Here is a 27,999-nt window from a genome sequence, read left to right as displayed (position 1 = left end):
CTTGTTTTCCAAACAGCTTAGAATGTCAAAGCTTCATAAAAAATATCTTAATATAAAAACATCATCAAATTATTGTGATTTGAATGTTATTTAAGTGCTAAAAACACTTAATATTAATACATATATTCAGACCAGGGGCTCTGTCTACTACCAAACTGATCTGCAACAATGACTCCTTGCATTCTAAAGTCAAATTAGTGTTCCCTATATAATCCACTTGTGGAACATAATCTATGACTGAAATGGTGAACTTTTTAAAGTTCACACAGTGAATAGTATGCCTAGCTAAAGCATTGATAAAGTCATTTTTCTTTTTTCACTAAATATTTTTTTTATTATTTCAAATAAGATGTCTTAAACATTACATGAAATAAAGATAAATAACATATTTACAATTCTAAAACATTACTAACTTCAAACCATTATATAACTATTTACATTGGTGTCTATGCAAATAACATTGAAATTCTATATTATATAAAGTTAGAAACATAAGATGATATATCTTCTTTGATCTTTTCGAGTATTTCCAGTACTTTCATCCAAGAGTAATAGTAAGAAGTAGATCTTTTAGTTCTGTTCTTCACTGTTAATATTTCCATGTGAGCAACTGTTGTTGTTAAAGTCTCAAATTCCTTGAACGTAGGCGAAGCCTCATTTTTCCAGTGTATAGTTATGATTTTACGTGAAATTGCCAATAGTGACCATAGGATTTTAGTGTCTTTTTTGGTACACAGTTTGGAATAGGAGAGTTGAATAAAATTAAAGACTTTGTTAATTGAAAATTATCATTATAAACAGTCTGAAAAAATAGTTAATGGATTTCCAGTACATATTGAGACATATACATTCATAAAAACATGCTGCCAATCTGCTTTTATCTTGGTATGGCATCTCCAACATTGATCTTCAATAGAATACATTTTGGCTAACCTATGTGGTGTATAGAAACTTCTGTGTAGATATCTCCAAGTGAATAATTGCCAGTATTTTGATAATGTAGAAAATTTGGAAGATTTTAGAATATTACTTTTTTCTTCTTCAACTGGAGGATGGTTGTTTATTAAAGTATAATAATCCCAGTATGATTTTTCATGATAGTTTTTGTTTTTAACAATTTTATAGATATTAGACAAATAACCTGTACCCTGATAAGGCTGTTTTGTGATAAGAATAAGGTATTCAATGAGTTTTGGAGCTTCATATCTAACTGAAGGTTGCATTTGTTCTATTTTATTTATAAGAAAATGCCTTAGATTTTGTAAAAACAGCCAATTGTCTTTATTTATATTATAATTATAAATTATCTGTTCCTTTGTTAGAATTTTCCCTTTCTCTATAAGTTGATGCCAAAAGAGTAATGTTTCTTCTTTAAGTATATTTATTTTAGATATTTGGAATGTATCTAGAATATTTGGTGTAAAAGCTATAGGAAAATAAGAAAAATCCAAGAATTAATATTTGGTATTTTGTTTATATATGTTCTGAACACTGAAAGTGTAGAGCTTACATAGTTTGATGGCAATTTATTAATATTATTCCTTTTCCCTAAAAAATAATCTTTTAACATCCATATAAGGGGTGATGGTATTACTGTTAAGTTGTCTTGTATGTGATTATAATTGATTTCTATGTAAATCTGCTCATGGGCTTGTTTCCATATAGGCGTGTATGAATTATTTAACCATAGTGTTATGTTTTTAATAACAGATGAGGTAATATATAAATCAATATCCGATAAATTAATTCCACCATCTTCCCAATCTGGCAAATGTTTATTTAAGGCTATAAGGGGTTTATTTGGAAACCATAGAAAATTTAAAATTAGTTTATTGTATCTTTGAATAATATATTTGGGAGGTGGCAATGAAAAATTTTGTATTAAGTATAATATTTTGGGAAATATGATTATTTTAATAAGATATAATCTGTCTGCTGTTGAAAAGATATATTTATTCCAGTAACCAATTGTTTGTTCTATTTTGTCTAGTATTTTATTATAGTTAAATATTAGAGAATCTGTTAATTCATTGAGTTGATTTATTCCCAGATATAATAATTTACTTTCTGTTACTATATATTTGGAAAATCTTTTGTTTATATTATTTTTTTTACAATTACAGGGCATAATTTTAGTTTTGTTTTCATTAAATTTTAAGCCTGAAATATTTTGAAATTTATTCATGGAGTTAAATAGAGCATTCAAAGACTCATTTGCATCTGAGAGAGTTAATAGTATGTCATCAGCAAAGAGTTGGATTTTAAGGTTTAACATTTTATTAATACAAATGCCCTTTATGTTATTGTTTGATCTGATTTGATTTGCAAAGGGTTCTATGAGTAATGCAAATAACAATGGTGATAAAGGGCAACCTTGTTTAGTTCCCTTTTGATTGTTATAGGGCCTGATCTATATGATCCCAGTTTAACATATGCAGTAGATTTTTCATATAGTATTTGGATAAGATTATTAAAATTAGAAGGAAAGTTATATTCTTTTAAAACTAGTGAAAGAAAGTTCCAGTTAACTGAATCAAAAGCTTTATTAATATCTAATGAGATTACATTTAAATTTAGGACTTTATGTTTGCTATAATCTATTAATGTTAGTATTCTTTTAATATTATCTGAAGTATTTCTTCCTTTAATAAAACCTGTTTGATCTTTGTGAATTAAGAAAGGAAGAAAGTGTTTGATCCTATCTGCGTATATAGCCATAAACATCTTGTAGTCTATATTGAGTAATGATATTGGCCTATATGAGGAACACTTTCTCATCTTTATCTGGTTTGATAATTGGGGATATCAATGAATATTTCCAAGAGGGTGGTATATTCAAATCTTTATTGGCTATATCATATACTTTTAATAATAAAGATATGGCTTGATTGGGTATTAATTTATACATTTCTGGTAGCATATTGTCTGGGCCAGGTGCTTTATTTGTCTTGAGCTTTTTAATTTGTGATTTTAATTCTGTCATATTGATTGGTTTGTTTATAATGTCTATTTGTTCTTGTGTTAATTTAATATGAATATTGTTTTCTAAGTATTTTTTATATCCTTAGTAGGTGTATCTTGAGTATTTATGGAATTATCAATGTTAAATTGGAGTCTGAATGCTTCTAAAATATCATTTAGTTCCGTAACTCTTTTGTTAGTATTGGGAATAAATATTTCTTTTATTTGCTTAGATTTAATTATTTTTTTGTTCTATTAGTTAAGTATCTCAGGTGTGCTGAATTAGTAGAGTATGAGTTTATTTTTATCTTTTCTAAGTTAATCATAATCTTATGGTGTAGCAATTCTGTATACTTCTTATTGATTTGTGTAAGTTCTTGAACTTGAGTAGCATTACCCTTTTGTATTTCCAGTTTCAATTTATCTGCTTTGTTTTGTAAGTCTAGCATATCTTTATTCCATAACTTCCTTTTATTTATGTACCAGGATAATATCTTCCCATATGTAACTGCTTTTAATGAATCCCAGACATATATTTCTGAAATATCTTCTGTGTAATTTATTTCTAGAAAGTTTTTGATTGTTTCTTCATAAAATTCTTTGAAATCTCTCAATTTTGTGATATAGGAAGGTATCCTAGTAATGGGATTTGAATAAAATGGTGTAAGCTCTATCTCAAAGACTATGGCATTATGATCAGATAAAGGACAATTTATGATTTTGACTTTGTCAATTTTGTTATTAGGTCATTGGCAACATATATTCTATCAATTCTAGAGTTAGTTTTGTATCTATGAGAATAAAATGTGAAGATTAGTGAGTCTGGTTCTGCAAATTCATTTATATCTTTTAAATACAATGTATCTATAAATTTTGATAGTGCTTTAGAGATAGGTTGTTTTCTTCTTTTGGATTTAGAATCTGTATCTTTTTCATTCATTATACAGTTGAAGTCTCCTGCCAATATCAGGCTACCCTTAGTTAAATGAATTATCTCTTCAAAATGCTGTTTAACTGTTTTTAATCCTAGTCCTGGGATCCAATATAGATTTACTAACGTATAGATTCTCTTATTTAACTCTATTGAAACTGATGTATCTTGATGAGTAGTAATTATTTTAGGTGTTATAGTTGAGTTGCAAAGTAGTATAGCTACTCCTCTTTTTTTTGTTTTGTATTGAGAGTTTATTAGTACTGTGTAATTATTAATATTTAAGTTGTTTATATCTCTATCTAATAAGTGTGTCTCTTGTAAAAAGACTATTTGTGGTTTATGTAAGTTTATGTACTTGAATAGGCTTCTCCTTTTATTACTATTATTTAGACCATTAACATTTATGGATAAACATTTCATTTCCTAGTTTTGAGTTTGTTTTATGTGTGAGTTTATGTAAATATTGTTTATTCTTAGTTCCATCTTGGATACAGAATTCAAAAAGTTTTTCTTGTATGATTTTTGCATGTTTCTGAGTGACACCAAAGTGATAGAATAAAAAAAACAAAGAACTTCCAAACTTGTAATTCTTAACCTTAAAACCATTCCCTATCGCTATGAGGTAATATACCTCTTTGTTTGGTTAGTGAATCTAACCAAACAAACTTTCTACCCTCACAAATAATATTTGGATCAGTTTCTCTTATCCTCTTAGTTTTAAATAAAGATAATTGAATAATATATTAAGATAATCTAATCAGCTAAAATATATACATATATTCTTTACTCATCTTATTGTAATTCAATAATACTTATTTCTAAGCAGGTTTCAAAAGGTACAAATATTTAGATTAAGGTAGTATCATTTCAAAATAATTTAGGGTATTAATAAACATCATGTTAAAATCTATAACTGTATATTTCATACATCTGTTGAAAACTATTTACTGACATTACTGTATAATACAGTACCATTGTTGTGCAATTGTTTTAGACTACTCAAGTCCGAAACCAGTGTTTAAATTAATATTTGCAAAGTCATATTGGAATAAAAACATGAATAGTTCTGAAACCACATCATATTTCATGTTTAACATAAACTGAAATGCAATACAATGTACAAGTATATTAATATTTCTTTAGTAGACATTAAATATGTTCCTCTGATTGCATTTTTCAGCTTTTCAAAGACAATTCCCATGGCTGGAGACAACAAGATCACAATTTAGACATCTCCCTTATCCAAGAGACTACTTATAATGTTGTTACTTGATTGAGTGTTTTGTTGTTAACACTTCTATCAACTTTCAGAGGGACTTTGTATAATCAAAACTGACACAGTACAGAGGTAAAACTGCAGTGCACTTGACCACATTTTTAAAGCAAACATCTATGTATATCACATATTAACTCTTACAGCTTAGACTGACACTTAACCAGTGAGTTTATCTGCTGACAATAAGTGCTGGAGATATAATTTTGACTTACTTAACACCAGTAATTTAATCTTATGACTGAATAAAAGTATACTGGAGAACATATCAAAATAATGGAAGCTGCTAAGATTTAAACTATTATGTATGAACATGTTACAGGTTAAAATTCCTAACCCATTTTGCAGTAAATAGACAAAATGTATTTAAACTATGGGGTAACACCTTTATTATGTCAAAAAGGTGTTTAAGAAGCTTGTTTTTCCTCTAACATCAGAGGATAGCTATGATGATCCATGCACTGCAAGAGTATTATTTTATCCTGGTAATTGCTTTATGACTGTATATAGAAATATTTAATTCAAATCATTAACTGGCATTACAACAATATTTCTCAAAAAAGTTGTTTTATAGTTAATGACTAGATAAAACGCATCATTGAGAGGATACATTTATCAAATGTCAAGTGCTTTAGCTATAATATAAGTGTATCCTCAAATTAATCCCCAATGAATTTACTGCTTACTAAACTTGCAGACTAATATTGGCATCTTTCTATGTAGTCATATTGGAACATGAAAATACATGTCTGCTGATTAGGAACAATCAGGTTCTCAACTGCTAGACAATACATTTGTCTGCAGAAAGGTTTAAGAATTACAGTTACATTGTCAAGCATTTTTGTTTACACTAACAGTAACATGATATACCCGCATACACTAGTATTGTGTCATTCTTGATAATGTAAAAAGCCAGGTAATATTATAAGAAGGGTGAAGCCACAGGCAGGTAATATAATAAGAAGAGTACAGCCACAGTCATTATTCAGATGAGCAAACGGGAACAGCATGAGCCATCTAAGGATGGATAGCTCGTTGAGTACCTGCCACAATGTATGTTCATAATGCATGGTAACTTAGTAATAAATTAGGGTGTGGGCTAAGCCTCTCCCTCTTCTACTCAAATTAGATTTAATACAATATGTGTGTAGAACACAGATGCTTCGACAAAGTTCAAAGCTATATGGGATATAAATATTGTATAATTGACACATTGGGTTAAATCCACTGTTGTTATGTTACTTATTATAATTGTTTATATAATTATTGCTTCTACTTTCTCTATCTAGTATATTATACTGTTATTTAAATGTTTGATTTGCTAAATGTACATTTAACCTTCTTGTTGCATCCCATTTGTCCACTTGAGGGCATATTTTGGTAGCAGGACATTAGTAGTATTTTGTAGGAGCACCAGTGTGGGAAATGGCAATTTTCCTTAAAATAAACTTGTCAGTTGCTTGACATTTACTAGTTTCTTTAGAGAATTTGTAAAACAGCAGTGATTTTATTTGCTGATGATTAATTTCTGCTCTTTAAACTCTGCTGTATAAAACATAGTAAGGGATAGCTAAAATGTCTGGAAATCTAAACTGATAGAAAGACAAGCAGATATATGTCCTTATCTATCAAGGTGCTAGAAGACATCAGTAGCCATAAACTGAAAGTGCTTCAAAAATATATATCTGTGTATATTTATATGAACCTTTTATATTATTTGTTTCCTTAGAAGGAATTTAGGTTTCTGTATCTTTAAATGTGAACCTAGCTTATTTTCTGACTAGACGTCAATTAGAAAGAGTCAGGGGATGGCGTACACAAGTAAATGCGACAAGCAATAAGTAACTCAAGTTTCTAGTGATGTTTGTGGCTGTTAAATTGTCTCGAGAACCAAGCGGGAAAAGGTATGTGTTTTTTTCTTTTTTTCTTTTCCCTTCTCTTACTTGGTGACAAACTCATGTAGTGTGCACGCGAGCACTCTAGTTTTGGAGTAGTGTTCACAACTATCAAACTTTGCATTTTAAACATGCTATGCCTTATTTCTCTACAAAAGAAAAGACAACAGGATATCTAAGCTATTCACAAGCATCTTTCAACTCCGGATGTCTGGAGCCACAACACACCTGACTTATAGCCTCAAAATATCACTTAAAACATATTTTTCACTGGACTATATCAGTATGTGCATATGGGTCAAAGGCAGAACATCTTTTAAGATTATTTAAAGTAGTCTTATGATACATCCTAACTGAAATACTTCATTTCAAAAGCAACACATTTCTGCCCAGCATTGGCGTATATCCAAACAGGGACACTTTTAACTTATAAAAAGTAATGCTGTCAGGGATGTAACTGATAATAAGTTATATAGCAGCCATTACTATACCTATTAAGCAATATAACCATATACTGATTAAAATATTATAAGTTAATGAAGATTTTATAAAAAGAAGAGAACAAATAAAAACAACAAAACACAAAGAGAGAAAATTAATAAATAAATAAATAAACTATTTGGGAACATTATTATGCATTGATTACTCTGATTAAGAATATGAAAATAATAGATGGATAATAATGAAAAATAGAGTAATGTTTAAATTATGCTTAGTATATTGATGTGATTTGAGATAAATGTATTTACATTTATGCTAATTTTGACATTTAAAATATAATTGAAAACAGTACCTGTTTTGGTGTAACTTGAAGACAGTAAGAACTTTTCTTTTGTTGTTAGTATTATTATTTAGATTTTTACAGAATATAACATATGTAAGATTATTTGTCCTTTAGTTTTTTTTTCTTTTGCTCAACAGTTTTCCAATTATTTACTTCAGCATTTCTCTTCGGTGTACTTATTGTCCAGTCCATAGATTCTTCATGTGTTAGGATGTTGTTGTTGGTAAGGTATTTTATTGCTGAATCTACTGTTTCAAAGATTTTTATTCCATTTGGTAGAAAAACTTTCTGTCTTGCTGGGAATAAAAGATGGACTTTCAGTTGCTTTTTCTTCAAGGTTTTTTTTATTGGTAGAAATTCTTTTCTTTTTGAAACCACCTTTGTAGAATAATCATTGTCAAATCTTATTAATGAATCATTGTATTTGATGGGAGAATTTGCCCAAGCATTTCTTAATATAAGATCTTTATCTTGTGTAGAAAAAAGTCTCACAATTATAGATCTCGGCTTGTTCTTACCCAGAGAAGAAGCATTTCCAGAAGCTGCTAGTGATCTATGCGCCCGTTCTATACCATATGAAAGAGCTTCAGGTATTTTTGTTACATCTGGTATCCAGGTGGTAAGAAAGTTTATCATATTGTCCCCTTCAGATTTTTCTGGTAGACCATATATTCTAATATTATTTCTTCTTGTTCGATTTTCCATATCATCAAGCTTTTCTAGTAAATATGTATTCTGTTGAAGTAAGAATTCAGTTTGTTGTTCTTCTATTTGGACTCTAGTGTCAATGTCACTTAATGACTGTTCAATAAGTGATATCTGTCCTTTCTGCTGTGTAAACATTTCTTGAAGCTGTTCCAGTTGTTGTGAGCACTTTTCTTTAAAAGTATCTATTTTATTGTCCATCTTGTCGATTTTATTGTAAGTTCCTGTATATTTGTAATGAGAGACTGCAGGTCTTTTTGAGAGAAGAGTCTTGTGCTGTATTCCTTAGATGACTCATGCTGTAAAGCTGATATTGGTGCTGATTTTCCAGTAATTAATTTGACAGGAATTATTCAAGTTCTGACAATAAAATTTTTCTTATAGATGCTCAGAGTTATTAGAAATAAGTTAGTAATAAAAATTTCTTCAAATTAAATATTATTTTGTAAAATTCCTGTCAGGAATTGTATTGAGGTAAGAGAGCTGAAATGAAGTGCAGCTATCAGTTCAGCATCCTAGCCACGCCCCCATATAAAGTCATTTTTCTTAATAGTAAGTGTGTGCTCACATATTCTATGCTTTAAACATCTAATGGTTTTTCCTATGTAGTAACTAGGACAACAGTCACATACTGCCACGTAAACTATGTTTGTACTCTCACAGGTAAACCATCTGTGGACCCAAATAGTCCTTTTAAGATATGTAATAAATGTACTAGATGTATTGATTATATACCTACATTGTTTACACTTCCCACAGGAAAAAGTGTCACAAATACTATTCACATCAGTCAGTGCTAAAGTGTGCCCCCCCCCCAACCATTTTCCAAAATATTTTTGATATTCTTAATTTTCTTATAGGTGAACTTGGGTTCAATACCTACTACCTGTATGAGTTCCCTATTCCCCATCAAAACCTTCCAAATGTCCTTAATTATGTGTTTGATGACACCCATCTCATTGACAATGGGGATGGAGAAAGAAATGATAAACACTGTGTTGTCCTTCTTTTTCCTGTTGTTACTTATGTCACCAACCCCTCTGATGATGTGTTTGGTGGCATTTTGTCTCAGAATAAACACTTCCTTATGTATATTGGTTAACCAAGCCTGGTCATACCCTCTTTGTTAAAAAAAAATGAGTCAATATGATGACCTCTTGAAAAAAAATGTCATCATCAAATGTGAGTCTACTGAGGTGAATAAATTGCCCCTTAATCACCCCTTTCTTCATATGCTTAGGGTGTAAGCTATCTCTGTGCAAATATTGGTTGACAAAAACATCTTTCCTATACATCTTACTCACAAAAGTGTTACTGAACGTATCAAAAGCCAAATGTATATCCAAAAAATGAATGGTCCCACCAAAACTTCCCACAGAGAATTCCAAAAAATCTGTGGTGTAATTTAAGTCCCTGACAAAGGACTCAAATTCACTCTCATCACCAGTCCACAGAAATATCAAATCATCAATAAATCTTTTATATAAAATAATGTGGGACCTTTGTGGATGTACATACAAATATTTTCCTCCCACATGGCCATTACAAGGTTGGCAAAGGATGGGGCCACCCTTGCCCCCATAGCCACCTCTGAGGTCTGCTTATAATATCTTTGGTTGAATTCAAAAAAATGATTGTCAAGAACTGTACCCATAAACCTGCAAACCATCTCCATTTTACTGTGTGTAAAGTCAGTGTACCCATTAAGGTAATCTCTCAGATATTCTATACCAGCATCTTGGTTGATGGATATGTATAGTGATTTAACGTCTAGAGACGCAAAATAAAAATCACCATGGGTGAGGTTAATGTCCCTCAAAATTTCCAAAAGGTGCCAGGAGTTCCTAAGGTACAACTTTGCGTTTTGCACTATGGGATTACGTATATGATCCCACCATAAAGAAATATTTTCTGTCTTGGTTCTCTTGGCTGAAATAATGGGCCTAAAGGGTGGATTTGTTTCTGATTTGTGTACTTTGGGTATCCCAAAGAAACGTCCCATACTGGGATGTTCCACTAACAAATATTCATATGTGTCATGATCTAAACTACCCTGGCAAAACATGTCAAACAGATCAGTGTTTATTCTCAAAAAACTGTTGTTAATTACATTCTTAGCTACAACAGAATAAGCTGTGTCATTTACCAACATGTCTTCAATGTTTTTAACATAATCTTCAAAACACATAATCACCATCATACCACCTTTATTGGCTCTCATTACTCTAATGTCTTTATTTTTACTTAAAATACACAGTGCCTGGTGCTCTTCCACAGTGAGGTTATGCATGTGAGTGTCCTTTACAATATACCTCATGTCCAGTTCACACATGTCACCAAACACTTGCAAGGTGTTGTACAAGGGGGTAGGGTTATATGTGCTGTTCTTTTTAAATTTGTTACAAACATCTTGTTTGTCTACATTTAAATCATGCAGTAGGTAACGAAGGTTCAATTTTCTCAAAAAAAGTTTGAAATCAACTAACAGTCTGGTAATATTAATAAAACTGCTTGGTATGTAGGAAAAACCTTTTTTCAAGACTGAAATCACATAATTAGATAAAACACTATTTGACAAATTCAAAATGCGAATTTCAAAGACGGAAATTTTTAGTTTTTCTTTCTGTTGTTGTTTCTTCCCCTCATTTTTGTCTTGTTCTGAACCTGGTTTGACCACCTGGGAGTCTGTTTGCTGCCTCCTTGGTCCATCAAAAAAGGACCTGATCCATGGGGGTTATTTGTAGATGAAACCATCTTAGCAAATGTTGGATTATTATTGTTAGTCCCTGCTGGAACTTACTGAACTGTGTTACTGTTGTTATTATTATTATTATTATTGTTATTAGGGACATAGTTGTCATTATTAGTGGTCATACTGTTACTGTTTCCACTTCCATTATCATTCACCTCACTCTGTGTGACATTATTGTCATTAGTTGCATTGGTGTTGATAATGTTCTCCTGAAAGGCCCACCGACATTGCAAAGGGTAGGCCTCTTTTTTGGCATAGGCCAAAAAAATCCCTCCACAGTTTGGACTGCTTCCTTGTGACTACGGAGGCTCTGTGCCTATCAGCTTTGGCCCAAATGCTACTATACAAGTCAGCAAACACATAATTAAGGACAACTGGAAGGTTTTGATGGGGAATAGGGAATTCATACAGGTAGTATTTGTTGAACCCAAGTTCACCTATAAGAAAATTAAAAATATCAAAAACATTTTGGAAAATGGTGGGGGGGGCACACTTTAGCATTGACTGATATGAATAGTGCTTGTGGCACTTTCTCCTGTGGGAAGTGTAAACAATGAAGTGTAAACAATGTAGGTATATAAGCAATACATCTAGTACATTTATTACACATTTAAAATAACTATTTGGGTCCACAGATGGTTTACCTGTGAGAGTACAAACATCGTTTATGTGGCAGTATGTGACTCTTGTCCTGGTTACTACATAGGAAAAACCATTAGATGTTTAAAGCATAGAATATATGAGCACACACTTGCTATTAAGAAAACCTTTACCAATGCTTTAGCTAGGCATGCTATTCACTGTGTGAACTTTTAAAAGTTCACCTTTTCAGTCATAGATTATGTTCCACAAGTGGATTATATAGGGAACAACAATTTGACTTTAGAATGCAAGGAGTAATTGTGGCAGATCAGTTTGGTAGCAGACGGAGCCCTTGGTCTGAACAAATGTATTAATATTAAGTATTTTTAGCACTAAAATAACATTCAAATCACAATAATATGATGATGTTTTTATATTGTCATTTTTTATGAAGCTTTGACATTCTAAGCTGTTTGGAAAACAAGACAGTTTTTTATTTTTATTTTTATGGTATGATTTTATACCTTTAATTTAAAGTATCATGAAAGTCATGTGATGTGTGATGTAACTTATAAGAGGTGTGTTTTGAGAGGTTAACTTTTTTCTGAAGAAGTTCATGAAGAATAAATTTGAACAAAAGTATTGATTTTATTGTCTTATATTTTGTGCGCTTATCTAACAACATTTTTGATGTCTGCTTTGTAACATGTTGTATCCAAACCACACATTTTTAAGAGCTGCCTTACTTTAGAATAAACTACCTATTTCCCTGAGGCAGCCACAAGACATAATTAAATTTAAGTCTAATTTAGACAGATGGGTAGGTGATTTGGTGTTTGAAGCTGATATTAGTGAGTCAGTATTCCTCAATGGTCATTTGAGCTGAACACTGTAATACAATTTATGAACTTTTTTGTAAAAACCTAGTATGATTCATACTTGTGTTTAACCCTTGGCTGAACCTGAAAAACATCCTTGATGATCAGTGTCCTACCAGGTAACAAACAAAAGAAAGAAAGTAAAAGAAAATGTTATTGTTGCACAGATGCTGATTAGGGGAGTTGTATAGCTGATCAATTATGATTAACCAGTTAGTGTTTTTGGTGGTTGACATTTGACTACTCAGAGCAAAATCTGGAAAAAGATCTTATCGATATAATGAACTGGTTCACCCGATACAGCCTAGTCCACATCCATAATAAAAACAAATTTATGATCTTTTGGATACCACTTCATCTCAGACAACTCACTTGAAACCACACTATTTTAAATACCTTGAAATATGGGTATACCAACACCTTAAATTTGACCATCATCTAAAAATAATATCTGAAGTCATTATACTCTTTATGCAATAACGAAAGTCTTTTGGCTGACAGCGCAGAGATTAAGGTTGCAAGCTGTAGTTCCTGTGGTAAAGGGTTTGATTCTCTCCACCTTTGTTTGCACAAGTCACTTAACCAGACATTGGTCATGGGTCACCCTTGAAAATGGACTGCTTGTCTAGTGGGTCTACTTAGTAGTATTAGTATTAGTATTAGTATATTTCACTACCCACACACCCTTAAGTCCAGATAAGGGCATATTACTTGCACAGCTAGAGTATAGGTTACTGCTAAATATTTATTCTTCCAAAAAAACATTGTTTGTCTGCAAAGGACGTCCAAAAACATCAGCAGCTGTATCACCATAGTTCTTCACTGTGAACTGCATTGTTCAAGATTACTCATTAAAGAACATGTAGTTCTCCTTCAGTGTTCATTTCTCAGACTAGAAAAATTAAAACTCTTTTCTTACTTTACCAACAAATCAGAACATGCCACCTTCCAACAGTCTACAAGAACCTTCTAACAATGTTTTGTCCCAATGTGCCAAAAGTTCTCACTATGGTGACTCTTCCCTCTCAGAGCCATCCTCACTACATGGCCTTACATGTACGTATTCAGAAACTGCCTGTGACTTCATTAAAAATTAAGTAAATTGCCAGTGCATCAAAGACTCCAACTGAATCTGCCAACTTTTATTCTACCTACAACCTTTTCATTCATTACTGGTAGCAGAACTTCTTATCCCTAAATCTGCAACTATCATACTACATTTTGTCTAAATAATGTAGTGTGTACTGTCTGAACTCACTAACAAGTATGCGTGCTAACATATAAACTTTATAACCAATTTTTCTTCTGAACTGTTCATTCAACTCTACCTCTTTTGTTTCACTGCATCCATGTGGATAAGTCCATTAAGTATGTAAAGAAAGACAAAGGAATAAATATATTTGGAGTGAATATAGCTACTTCTGCAATCAGTCCACCCTTTTTACCATAGTGCTGCTATTAATGGGCTATGCAATGAAAGAAAATTTTCATTTACATAAATTAAACCAATCAGAAGGGTCCAGGTGGCATACTGCTTAAAATGTTGCCATAATACCATTAACTAAAATAGGTTTTGTTTTCTGTAAGCATATGTGGTGAGCATAATATTAAACTAACATTACAGTCAGCAGCCATTATTATAAGGAATTTAGTCATCAACCAGTTGTGATTTAGACAAATATAAGTCCTTTCATTGGTAGCCTACCTGATCTAACAAGAAGGCTATATCCTTCAATATTTGAATGGCTGACTTATCAGGACCAGCTCAGTTTCAGAATGTCTCCTTCAAAAGCACACATTATTGTCACACCTCTACATTGTTTTAGTTGGGTACTGAACATTAAAAAGCAGTATATTGCTAGCCTGCAATAATTGCACCTGAGAGCAACATTACCAATAAAATAAGGCCTAATATGGCTGACAAGCTACACAATGACATGCATTAGGGAACTGTCCTATTTATTATACAAATCTAGAATTCCATCATAGTTTAAAGTCCTTTGTCTGCAGTCACTGATGTTCTATGGGATATGTGTTTTGTGTTAGCTGCAACAGGATCCCACATCTTTGTCACCAGTTGCATTCAAACCTGTACCATCCATTACAGCAACACTTCTGCTGTGGATTACACTCTAGCTCAGCCAGTGGTTACAATAAAACAGCAATTGTATTCCCAGAAAGGATGCAGCAAAAGGCGGCCACAATAATGCTAGCTCTTAAAAGACAAAGTACAATGTTCACATGCTACAAACAGTGGAGAACTATTTGTATCTTGGTTATAATCTTCAACCATTGTTGCACACAATTACCAGTTTATTCACAAGCCTCCATTTTTTGCCTTTCAGGAATCCAGAGGACCAGGTATGCAGATATGGGCTGCCACATATTACTTGACCAATGCATGATACACAGATGCCAAACCTGGTAGTTGCAGCTCTTGGCAGAAGCTTGTATATATATATATATATATATATATATATATATATATATATATATATATATATATATATATGTATACACATATATATATATATATATATATATGTATATATATATTTATACATATACATATATATATATATATATATATATATATATATATATATATATATATATATATATATATATATATATATATATATATATGTATATATATATATATATATAACTATGGCTCATGGCCCATTTCTAATGCAAGATCAATAACATTGTTTATGTAAATGTTGTACATAGATACCATTCATTAATTCATTAATAAAATATAAAAATACAAAGTATAATTGGTACAACTGGTTTGTGAAATGATTCAAGAAATAAACATTTACCCAGGACAGACGCTATATTAAACAGTGAAACACTGGTTAATTGAAAGTGTGCCAGTGTGTGTTCATTTAGTAAAATGTCAATATATAGTTAGGATAGAGCAAGGTTAATACAAAAGTATAGTAAATCTAAACATTAAGCCACAAAGTGTATTTTGAAAAATGCATTGTCTAGAAAAGGGATAGTGCAACTGAAATAATATAAAGAAGTTACATTCCAAGAGGTTAGCCATTTGTGTGGTTCCCTTTCCTTTGTGTGAGGAAGTAATAATGTAGCTGTTGTTTGAACTTATATATTATTCTTATCCTTTAAAATAGACTGGCAAAATATTCCAAAATTTGTCAACATAGTATTTTGTGTACTGCATTGCTGCAGTCTTTATGACGTCTAGAGTAGATCATAAGGTGGTTATTCTTAGAGCTCATGTTGCACAAGGAAGTACATTATCTCCTTTGTACCTGCCAAGACAGTGCACATTTCTAGCACTTTAACTGAACTGAAGTTGTTTGTCAGAAAAATACATTTACAGTTATTTCTCAATGACACTAAACTGGGGGTCATTGCACAAAGAAAAGTCTTAAGAAAGAAAATTTGTTCTAATCCTCCACTAGGATAACTTTTAATTACTTGTGAGCAGAAATTGGGCAGTTATTGGATAAAACACCTATTAAAATGAAGTACAACCTTTGACAAAACGAAATTAACATTTTGACATTGGACAGAGACAAAGGCAGAGGCACAGTAGTTATGAATTCAGATGTTTGTGTAAAAAATGTTGATATTTTATAAATGTATGAAAAGCAGAGATGTGTGTTAAGCATATAATTGTACATATAAAAGCATTTATAATAAATTGTTGAACTTGATTAATAACAGCATGATAGACATTGATATTTATATTTTTGTATGTTGAACACTTTCTGTGGTATTAAAAAAAAAAAAAAGCTAAACTTGATAGCATCACCATTTAGTCTGAGTACTTTGGCCAGATGGTCCAAAAAAGAATCCATTTCCTTCTTTCTTGATGCCAAATTGGATAAATTAACTCAGCTTATTCAGTTATATGTAAGGGCTTCCTTGGATTTTTTACACAATGTAGTCTTTGAAAACAATATACGAATAATATCCTCCTAGCAGCTTTAGAAATTATCTACATATACTGTTATTCCTCAAGAAGGTTATTACATGATGTTTTAACTTGTGACAATACAAAGATATTTTAGTGTGTGATTTATTAGAACCTGCTCTTAAAATATTTTATTTTTGTATAGTACACAACTGTTTAAAACAAGTGACAGATATTGCAGTGTGGATAGTGGTTGATCCCGTTTTTGTAACTTTAGTTGTTATTGAGTAGGAGAAAATTATATTATGTATACAGTATAACATTTTAAAACAGTATTATTTTGTGTGAGATTCATTGGTGATGTTGTTGTTGTGTTTTTTGGCTTTTCCCAGTTAGGGGTCGCCACAGCGGAACTCCGGTCCGCTAATGATTGGCAGTAGATTTTTACGTGCTGAGTTGCCAGCCCTGACGCACAACCTTCAATGAAGGTACGCCCATTCATGTATGTCTGCACACAGAAGACGCTCTAGCTAAGAATCGAACAGGACAACGTCTTACTGTGAGGCGACAACTCTACCGCAGCACCACCACCGTATATATTTATTTATTTTGTGGAAAGGTAACATCAATTAATTTCAAGTATTTATGGATGCATTGTACTCCAGTACAACATATCTGAGATTTACCATTACATTTGATACAGACAGGGCTGTCATTCTTTCTGTTATTTATTCATTTTTTTATTTAAGATGCAGAAATTGAATTTGACAGAAATATAAAAGATATTCTGGAAAATGATCCAAATTAATGGAATTAGTGGATACATACATTCATATAGCTTTCATCCTAGGATTATAGAAATGAAATAAAAAATGAAGGTATAGTTATCAGTGTATACAACATGCATTGCCATGTTTAATCTGCAACCTGATAAATTAAAACTGTTATTTTGCAACAGAGTTTAAAATGTAAATTATGTTTAGGACCTCTTAGATGTTGTTAGAAAGTTCAGAGCATATGTTTATAGACCTATTATGACATTAAGTGATTGAGTTCACATAGGAAAACAGGGTTTAGAAAGCTCAATGGTATCCACTGTGACTCTGGGTGGCAAAAACTGTCTCTCATACCTTTTGCCTTTCTTATAGTACTGACACACTTTATATTAAACTATTATGACAGACAAATGGAAGATTTTAATCAGATAGAGTTACTGTATAATGTTGGCAGTTCACCAACCTTTGTTAACAAGACAGGCGTCACTTTGAAGACATTGTTGGAAAATAATTGTTAAGAGCTTTCTGGAACCACCGACTAGCAACTTGGTACACATCCTTGCAGTTTTTGCCATTATTGCAAGTATATAAACAGTAGCCCATCTCTTAATTTACCATCTTATAAGACAGATATTGGTGTCAAGTGAGGATTTCCATGTCTGCCAAGCAGCGGTTTATATGTTAGTAAAACCATTTATAGGTTATTACAGTATATTTATTAGTAGGGATATGCTACTTGTCATAAGAATAACAAAAATACCCTGTACAAACATTCTTTAGAATGTGTTATTTGTAAAAGATTCATATTTTTCAGTGGAGAAGTTATAAGAAGATGGCAGAAATAAAAACATTATTAAAAATTTCAAATAAGAAGAAAGTAGTAAGGGTTGTAGCCAAATTTAGGGAGCCTATGACAAGAAAAATTATCAGAGATCCTGTAAAGGCTTTACAGATGTTTTGAAAACTTTATGAAAATCTGTATAACATATATGCATAGAAATGTGGAAAATAAGAAAGAGCACAAATGGAAATATTTATGGAAGATGTAATTATGCCAGATTGCCAGTAGATAAGGCTCAAAACTAGGGGATGAGATAAGAAAAGTGATGTATAATCAACCTTCATGAAAGCTTCCAGGAACAGATGGTATTCCTGTAGAACTTTGGAAGTTAGGAGGGAAGAAAGTGATAAACATCTGGAAGATTTTGTTTAACAGTATTTTAAAAGGAGGTGAAGCACTGACATCTTGGGAGAAAGTTGTGGTGGCTGTATTATCTAAGGACGGTAAAGACCTATCTTACAGCCCCATTTCAATTTTAAGCCATGATTATAAAGTGTTTATGTCTGTACTTACTAAAATAAGTGTAAAGGTGTTGCCAGTCTGGTTTTGTGGAGGAGAGGCAAACATTTGCAGCATCAATAAAACAATGACAATCCAGAGGGAAGTAGTATGTTAAGAAAATACCACTGTTTTTGGTGGGTCTTGATGCAGAGAAAGCATTGAAAAGAGTAAGCTAGGATTATATGATTAAGACAATGGAATAATTTGCATTTCATTATACAACAATAAGGTTAATTAGGAGGATATATGAAGGATTGGAGGCAAGAATTAAAGGGGAAGGTTTCCTTGCTTGTAAGTTGTGTTTGAACACAGAAACTAGGGTGTGGTGTCCTCCTTCTCCTTTGTTACTTTTATTTATTTTTTTTTTATTTATTTTTTTTTTCATTTGTTGACCGGGAAAGTCCGACTAGGTTCCACAGAGCCTGTTTTCAGCGGAGGCCCGGGGAGAAATGCTCCAGATGCATGTACTTGCTTTACATTTAAAGCTATTGGCAAATAAAATAAGAGACTCAAAAAAGGAAGGATATAATTGGTATGGTAATCAAGAAAATTTGGCTTTATTTGCAGATGATATTATTTTGTATGTGATGAATCCAGACAATTACATCTCATTGTGGAACATTTTGTGACAATTTCAAGTCTTTTCAGGATATAAAATTAATGAAGATAAAACAAAGGCTATAGCTGTGAATTATGTATCCACACATGAATTGGTTCAGCAGTACCCATATTTATGCGGCCATGACAAGATAAAATATTTAGGATTATGGATTAAAAAGGCTTCTGTTATGGCAGTTATGGATATGTGGGAAGAGACTAAACAAAAGACAAAAAAATGAAGAAATGGAAGCTTTTGTTTATAGATATAGATAGTAAGATATAAGCAGTGAAAACATTTTAGTCCCTTTAATTTTATACATGGATCAATTATATTTTTATCAACCAGAGAAGAAGTTGTGGAACAATAATTGATAAAAAAAAAGGAGTTTGTCTGGGAGGGGAAGAGGGCAAGAGTTAAGTGGTATACGTTTATCCTTCCAATAGGAAAAGGTGGTTTAGGATAACCTAATCTGAAGGGATATTTTATAGTTTCATAGTTTCATAGTATAGTACTAGGTTATCTGCCCTGGGGCATTTGTAAGCCTAGCCATAGTGATGTGGCTTTTGCCACCCCATGAAATGATACAAAAATGTACAGAATAAATCTAGAATACTGTGCCTCTGTCTAGTAGTGACACAATGAAGGTCCCCTTATATAATAGAATTAGTTTACTGTGCCCCTGTCTAGCACTAGCAGTGACACAGATGTGACCCCTGGGGTAAACTTATGATCTCCCATCCACTCATCAAGATTTCTCTTGAAGAGAGTCAGTGAGGGGCTCTGCCTAATATGAACTGGGATCCTGTTCCAAAGCATGGGAAGCCTCTGGGTTATGAATCTATCCCTCCAGCATGTCCTATTCATACTTGTGCCGAGGTTTAAGTCTTTAGCTCTCGTGGTCCTGATGGATTTGGATTTTTTGAGGTGGAGCATGTCCATCAGATCCTGATTGGACATGGCCTTGTACGTCAGGCAGAGATCACCTCTGAGCAGGCGGTATGCTACTGAATAGAGCTGAAGTTTCTTTAGTCTGGCAGAATAAGACATATGTTGGAGATCCTTGATCCTTTTGGTGAGGTACTTATGTGGTCTCTCCAGCTGTTGCAAATGCCGGGTGAGGTACATACCAAATGGGGCATTGTACTCAATCATGGGTCTGATGAGGGAGGAATATAGGGGTACAATGACATCCTTGGATCTGGATGTGAATCCCTTCATGATGAGGTGTGCAAGGTAGAATGTTTTTGGAACCACTTTGGCAACGTGGGTGTCAAATGAGAGGTCGCTGTCCACTTGGAGCTACTTTACTTTACTTTACTTTACTCTACTTTAGAGCTACACAGTTAAAGTTTATATACATAATAAAAACAGATGGTTATAATAAAAAATGTAAAGGAAAGATGATAAAGTGGGGGGGGGGTTCCAGAAATACAGAGTGGGATTTTAGGTATAGATTCTTAAGGAGAATAATAACAAACATACAGAATATTATATTCATAAAGCAGCAGAAAGTATTCTAAAAACACAGTCAACATGAGAATGGAGAAAGGAGATTTTGCCATTAGGGATGACTGTAAGTAGAGTTTCAGAAAATAGGCAAGAAGGGGAGGAATTTACTGGAGAAAACTGGCAAAGGAACCAAGGTACTGTGAGCAAATAACTAGAGAGGGAAAGGTAATAGAATGGCATGAGGCCAAGAAGACATTTAGACTGTATTCTAGAGACTGCCTTCCCTACCAGGGATTGATATCAGAGTATAGGCAAAGAGAAAGGGATTCGGGAATCTTAAGTGAAAGGTCTGCTTTTGTGTGGTTTCTAGTTTTTGAATCTAGACCAGAAGCTGCTGTTAAAAATTGATAATTAGTAAAACATATAAAATAATGCATGATAACTATGAGAACCAATCAGAGGAACTTAGAAAAAATTGGGAAGAGAAACTGGAAAAGCAATTTACAACAGAACAAAGGAAGGACATAAGAATGGCTTCCAAATATGCAACAAAGTCGAGAAGGTTTAGGATCATTACTTGGAAGTATTTGCACAGGTATTTTAATACCCAAAGCAGACTTCATAGAATTTTTCCTCAGGTAAATAGCAAATGCTGGAGGTGTGATGGGGAAGAAAGAGGCAACTAAGAACATATGTTTTGGGAGTGTAATGAGTTGTCAGATTTAAAAAAATTCCCTTGCAGAGTACTGTATCAGAAATATCGTGAGAGCAAATGGCTATAACTAAGGCTATGACTCTTTTGAGGTGGGACACATGATCTGAATTGCCTTGACATAGTAAGGCCTTCTGTTGGCTACCAAAAAAGCAATTACTAGAAAATGGAAAACAAATTCCAAACCAACTTTATTTGAAGTATCGAATATTATAAAAGAGATACAAGAACTGGAAAAGGGATCTCCAGAAAAAGGATGGAGGAAATTACATAAAAATAAATGGAAATTCTGTGAACAATATATAAATAAATGTATTGCAATGTTCAAGAGAAAGAGGAAGAGTGGGGTTTAAGGGAAGACAGGAATTCAACAATTTATGTAATGTTGGACTGTTGATAATTACAAAAAATAAAATATATGTGATGTATAATTATGTAAATGTGGAAAAATGTTAATATGTTTTTCTTTTTTGTGAATATATGTTTGCCTCTGTCTAATCTGATAATTTAATAGAGGTGTTTTAGAAATTTGGAAAAGAAAGGATTGTTTTGATGGTTGAAGTTAAATGCTGGTCACCACCTATATTTGAATAGATAATTTACTCTCAGTAGTGTCCTCAAATTTACACCCCCTTAAAACAGTAATTCTTATACTGGTTTAAATCCAGCCACTTACAAGATATGTCTAATAATTCCTACAGCTTACCAATATGATCTTTGGTGAGCTTTTAATTATGTTTATTTATAAACTTATTAACCATGACTCACATTCATCTTTATATAGCAGCTTCTGTTCTTTGAGCATTTAATTATTTAGGTATTTATTTCATTACTTTTACATGTTTTTCATTTTTTTTCTTTGTTAATGTTTGTTGAACAAAACGATTTTCCATTAAGTAGATTGGTTCAATTTCAGCTGTGTCACTTGAATTTATAAACCTAGAAAACATTAGTTTTATTAAATAATAATTCCTCCTGGTCAAATTGCTCCCCTTCCTGCATGGTGATAATCATCTTGACTTTTTCCATATCAATTTCTGTTATTCCTGTACTACCTCTAATGTTGATGTCTACTTAGTAAAATTTGATCTTAGAAACATACTTTGAAGCACCTAAAAGTCCATAGTATTCCATTGTTACAAAATTCCTCCTATTTAAAGACCATTGTGGATTTGTAGTTGTGCAATTCTACAAATAAGCCAGTAGCAGATGCTATTTAATATTCCTTTGAATTGTATTCCATTGTGGATAGATGCATCGAGGAGCCTTTTCCCATCTGCCATAAGAATAATGGTGAATTCAGAAAATAAGTCTGTATGGTGGAATTTTCATATAAACAAGCTCTACAATAAGAAGAATATTCAACCCTTTGTAACAGATCCCCTTTTACTCTGTGTAACCTCTGTAACAGATCCCCACTTACTCTGTGTAATCTCTGTAACAGATCGCCACTTACTCTATGTAAAATAGATTTATAACCAGTAAGTAAACCTCTTTAGCATGCCATCAAAGACTGCAAGGCCAGGTATGAGTTCATGGTTGCTACCAGCTCTAATGTTAAGCACAAGCCATGCTTCAGTTATATTATGAAACTTAGAAATGATGCCCATTGCTGTACTGAACTTAATTTCAATGCAGTCTCACATTCAAATTCCAAAGCTATTTCTAATGTCCTTGAAGACAAATTCAATACCAATTGTATGCCACAAACCCAGTCAGATACTCCTTCCACTACCAATGACCCCAATCCTTCATAAAATCACATTGGACCAGGTTATATTCTCACTATCCACTTAACAAACTTTTATACCTTTAGGGTATTATTGTACATAATATACATTGTAATATTTCTTAATTCTTTGGAATCATTGCACTTTTTGTCTCTTTTGCTCTTGTGCTTTTGTTCTCATTTATCTGTTCACTTGTGGCATAATTTACCTGGGCTCTGCCTGAAATTAGTCCATTGTGATCAGTGCACTACCCCTATAAATATACATACATATATGCTTATGCACATAATATATACATGCAAACTTACATAAATAAGTATTCAGAAGCAAAAAAAAATAGCTCCATGAAATCTGATAATATCAGTAGCTCTCTGACAGTAATTGTCAAACACCACTTAGTTAAGACCTTCTTAAACCTCTTTAGTTTAAGCTTTTCCATGGGTTATGTCTCTGAAATGTGGAAAGTTGTTATAGTGGTACCATGACAGACTCCAGAAACCACAGACCTATTAGCCACATGAGTTATCACATGTAAAGTTATGGAGTACATAATAGATGAGCTGATAAACAAAGACACAGATGGCCTACAAGAATTAAACCCAAGATAGTATGGGTATGTAAAAGAGAGGCTATGCCTAGTAAGCCTGGTCAATTTCTTCAGAAGGGTTGATGAAGCCCTGAATAAGGGTCAGTATTGCTTCTCTTGATTTTGCCAAGACATTTGGCACCAACCCACAAACTGGTACAATGAAGGAATTCAAAAAAGCAAATTCCAAATAAATAAATAAAGTCTACACACTTAACATAAAACCTTTATGTAGTCTACTGGAAAGGAATTAATTCTTACTTTTCTTTTGAGGAAGAAATAACTTGTAACTTTAAACAGGTGTGTCAAACATGCAACCCCAAAGAGAGAACCAGATAATCACAAAGTTCAGGGTTCACATAGTCTCAGGACAAAAAAACAGGTATCATCCACCACATCAGCAGTTGTTCCACAAAATGATATAAATCCAGTTCCACTTCAAAATTAATTCAAAGTCTTACTAACTCAAACCAACAAGTGTAAAAATAATAGTAAAATGTATTAATTACCACATTAATAACTGGTTAAGCTCTTCCATTCCCACAATTCAGGACTTCATCAGAACAAAACCAAACAACAGTTCTCCTAGAGTTTATATAGGATATAAATACAATTAGCTCCCAATTAAACAATAATTCTGTTAAGAATTTAAAGATGCCAACCTAGAAATCAAACCCACATTAGTTAAAAATATAAAATACACTTTCAAAAATCTTAAGCATACAAATAAAGAATAGGTCAATCTCATAATTTGGCTGGTCTCATCTTGAGAACAGGGTTTATTGAAATGTGATCATTAAGACTCAGGGGTGTACTGGCATTCAGTGTGAGTTTCCAAACCAATTCCCTGTATTCTATTGTTGTTTCCAATTGCCCACCTCTAACATTCGAATGAATCTTCTCCATAATACCAAATTCAAATTTCAGAAACCCAGGACATTCTAATGAATGCTTGTATAGGGTATTTTAATATTACCTTTCCTGATGTCATAAGAATGTTCATACATTCCCAACGTTCTTTCAGTTTACCAACATAGAAAGAATGACAAATGTTACATACCACCATTTATATGTTACCTCTTGTATCACAACTGACCTTTGAAAACATTACCATTGAATGGCAATAATTGTTTAATACAATAAAATTGCAGTCTATTATGAATTGGCATTGGATACACCTCCACATTTTGTGGTTCCATTTTTGTGTGACTCTTTATCAATATTATTCCTCTCAGTTTTATTCCTTTCTAAAATCCTCTTGATGTTTTTATTTATTTTTGAAATAAACTGTGGAAAATCACCTACTACTCTCAAGATTTCATTATCAGTTTTAAAAAATAGCCCAGTTATTCTTGATAATTGTTTTATAACACTTGCATTATCATTATCCCCGAGATTCAGCAAACTTCTGTGCAAGAATAGCTTATTCTTGCACGGAAGGGACAGTTCACGAAGGCGTGCTGCCGTGCTCTAATATGGACATGGTTCTGTGTGGGAGTGCAGGAGGCATGTCCGAGAGCAGTGCACTCAATATGCACACACCCCCTGCACTCCAGAAATGCTGTTCGGCAATTCAAAATGAGAGAGGATGCATACCTCTCAACCTCACAGAGCACAACAGATGGATAAATGTTGGGGGGACAAATAGAGACACAGATTTTAAATATAGCCCATACAAACTTAGAAAGTTGATAAAATAACAGGTTTCGCATTAGCATAACTTTAGCCTCGATGTGGAGTCTGGAATGAACTGTCCATCAGTAGTAGACTCACGCTAATGCTAAACCTATCACCCCAGTAAAATGAGAAAAAATTAAATCACATTTTTTTTTCAGGGTGCAACAAAGTTTAAGCATAGCTGAGTGGGTGTCCACTTTGTGCACCTGTGCTTAGCATAGCTTAAATATCTGAAGGCGTTAAATAGGATAATATCAGCTAAACAAGTAATCCAAACTTGTGTAGCAGTTAGAGCTGCAGCTTTGCATACAGGCATTCACAGTTTGAGCCCCAATGAAGTATTTTCACTTTTACATGTGAAAGCCATTGTAAAAGTCAAATGTAATAAATGAGGTAGCAAATAATATTTATCACTCAGGGTAGTGTAGCAGAACCAAAAATAAGGTGTCAGTCCAGAAAATATGTGAATCCCCATATAAACACAAGTGCCCCATACAGTATAGTAACACAAGAATAAATGCAATGAAAGCACATAGGGGATGTCTGGGAAGGTAAACATAAAATTATAATATGTCAGGAATGATGAATCAATCCCATAAAGCTGATAGTCTATAAAATAAAACTTAAGCAATGCTAAGTATTGCACAGCTATGCTTACCGGTGTAAGCATTGCTGAAATATGAATGCTAAGCAATGAGTAGCCCAGCTAAGCAGATTTGCTCATTGGTAAGCAGTGCTGAACCTGCCCCTTTAAGCACTGCCAACCTTAGCTAAGCAGGTTTGCCCATAGCTTAGCTTAGCTCAGCATATTCAAAACCTCCCAAGCATGACGAAGGGTGGGAAATCAGACATATTTAAACCTCACAGGCGGGAATACAGCTTAAAACCAGTTGTAACTCCCCACTGTAGGCAGTATGTCTGGTGTTGGGGAGGGTATGTGCTTTCGGGGGCAGCGCTGAGGCATACAGGGTCCAAGGTCATAGTAGGACGCCTTGTTAAAATCCATGATGTGAGACTGCTGCAGGACCAGTACCAGGGCTCCCAATACAAAGCGGAGGGCTGGGAAAGTCTCGCTGATGATATCACCAGTGCCAATGGCATCCCTCAGACTGGTGAGCAGGTCCAGCACCACTATGCCGACTTGAAGTGGAGGAAGAGGGAGCTCTTGGACTAGTGGATCCAAGAAGCTCAGCAGAGGAATGATGTCCCAGGCATGTGTAAGTATTCATATCAATAACTGTTTACCAAAGTCCAGCCTGTGTATGTGTTGGATAGGTATGCATAAATGTTTCTCTATCTTCTTTACAGCTCTAGCTGAGTGGGCTGCGAACCTGGAAGCACATAGAGGCAGGTTGCAAAAGCTGCCTCACAAGGCTGGTGAGTAACAATCTTTCTTGTAGTATTCATACCAAAGTATTAAAAATGGGTATGGCTTGTACTGAATAAACCAGACAATATTGCAGTAATAGTCTTATATAGGTTATATATAAATAAACTGTAACTGCCTGCCAATAAAATTCAAAACCCTGGACTAGTTGTGTTTACTCTGGTATTGTATTAATTGAAATTGTACAGGTTATGCACAGCAACTATAGCTCTGAAAGCATTAAACAATCAAGTCTCATCTGACAACATTTGTGCCTCTGTAAGACATGAGATTAACTGATATGAAATGTTTCATGCACCAAGATCTGATATCTGAATAGTAATGTTGTGTTAACCACTGTTTTCCACACTGTGCTATGTCAAAAGGTATGTATAAGAATGTATGTATAAGAATGTCACAATTACAAGGTCAGATTGTACAACCAAGAGAGAATTCGACAGAAAACATTCAAGGAAGAGACAGCAGTTTCTCAATAGTTTGGTCTGATGAAACACAGACTTGTTGTATTTTTAGCAGAAACAACTACAATTCGAATCCTGGGAGTGGTAGGAAGCTGTATGCAGAATTTCACTTAGGATTTTGTGAATATGTGTAGAAACAGTCAGGTAGTGTTAACAGAAATTTCCTCCACAAGTCATCCAGGTAAGAGAAGGTATAAAGTAGCTATGAGAAGGCTGTAGTTATACTGTGTCCAGCACCCATGGTCCAACCCTAAAGCTGCAAATGATAGTAAGATACGTACATACACCAAGTGGTCTCCCGCAAAGAAATGTTCAAATGTGTCATGCTGTCACAGCTACTGGTCCCTGCTCCCAACAACCAGGGAGACTGATAGAAATCAAGGCAGAGTATGGCAGTAGCACACACACACACACACACACACACACACACACACACACACACACACACACACACACACACACACACACACACACACACACACACACAGAGTATGAGTGCACATATGTAACCCTGACTATGTGAATATGGGTAGAAACAGTCAGGTAGTGTTAGTAGAAATTCCCTCCACAGGTCTTCCAGGTAAGGTATAAAGTAGCTATAAGAAGGCTGTAATTATACTCAATA

The sequence above is a fragment of the Protopterus annectens genome, chromosome 11.part0 (assembly GCF_019279795.1).
Source record: "Protopterus annectens isolate FY-2018-M chromosome 11.part0, PAN1.0, whole genome shotgun sequence".
NCBI lineage: Eukaryota > Metazoa > Chordata > Ceratodontiformes > Protopteridae > Protopterus > Protopterus annectens.
The sequence above is the reverse complement of the archived record's forward strand: the minus strand, read 5'-3'. Positions refer to the sequence as shown.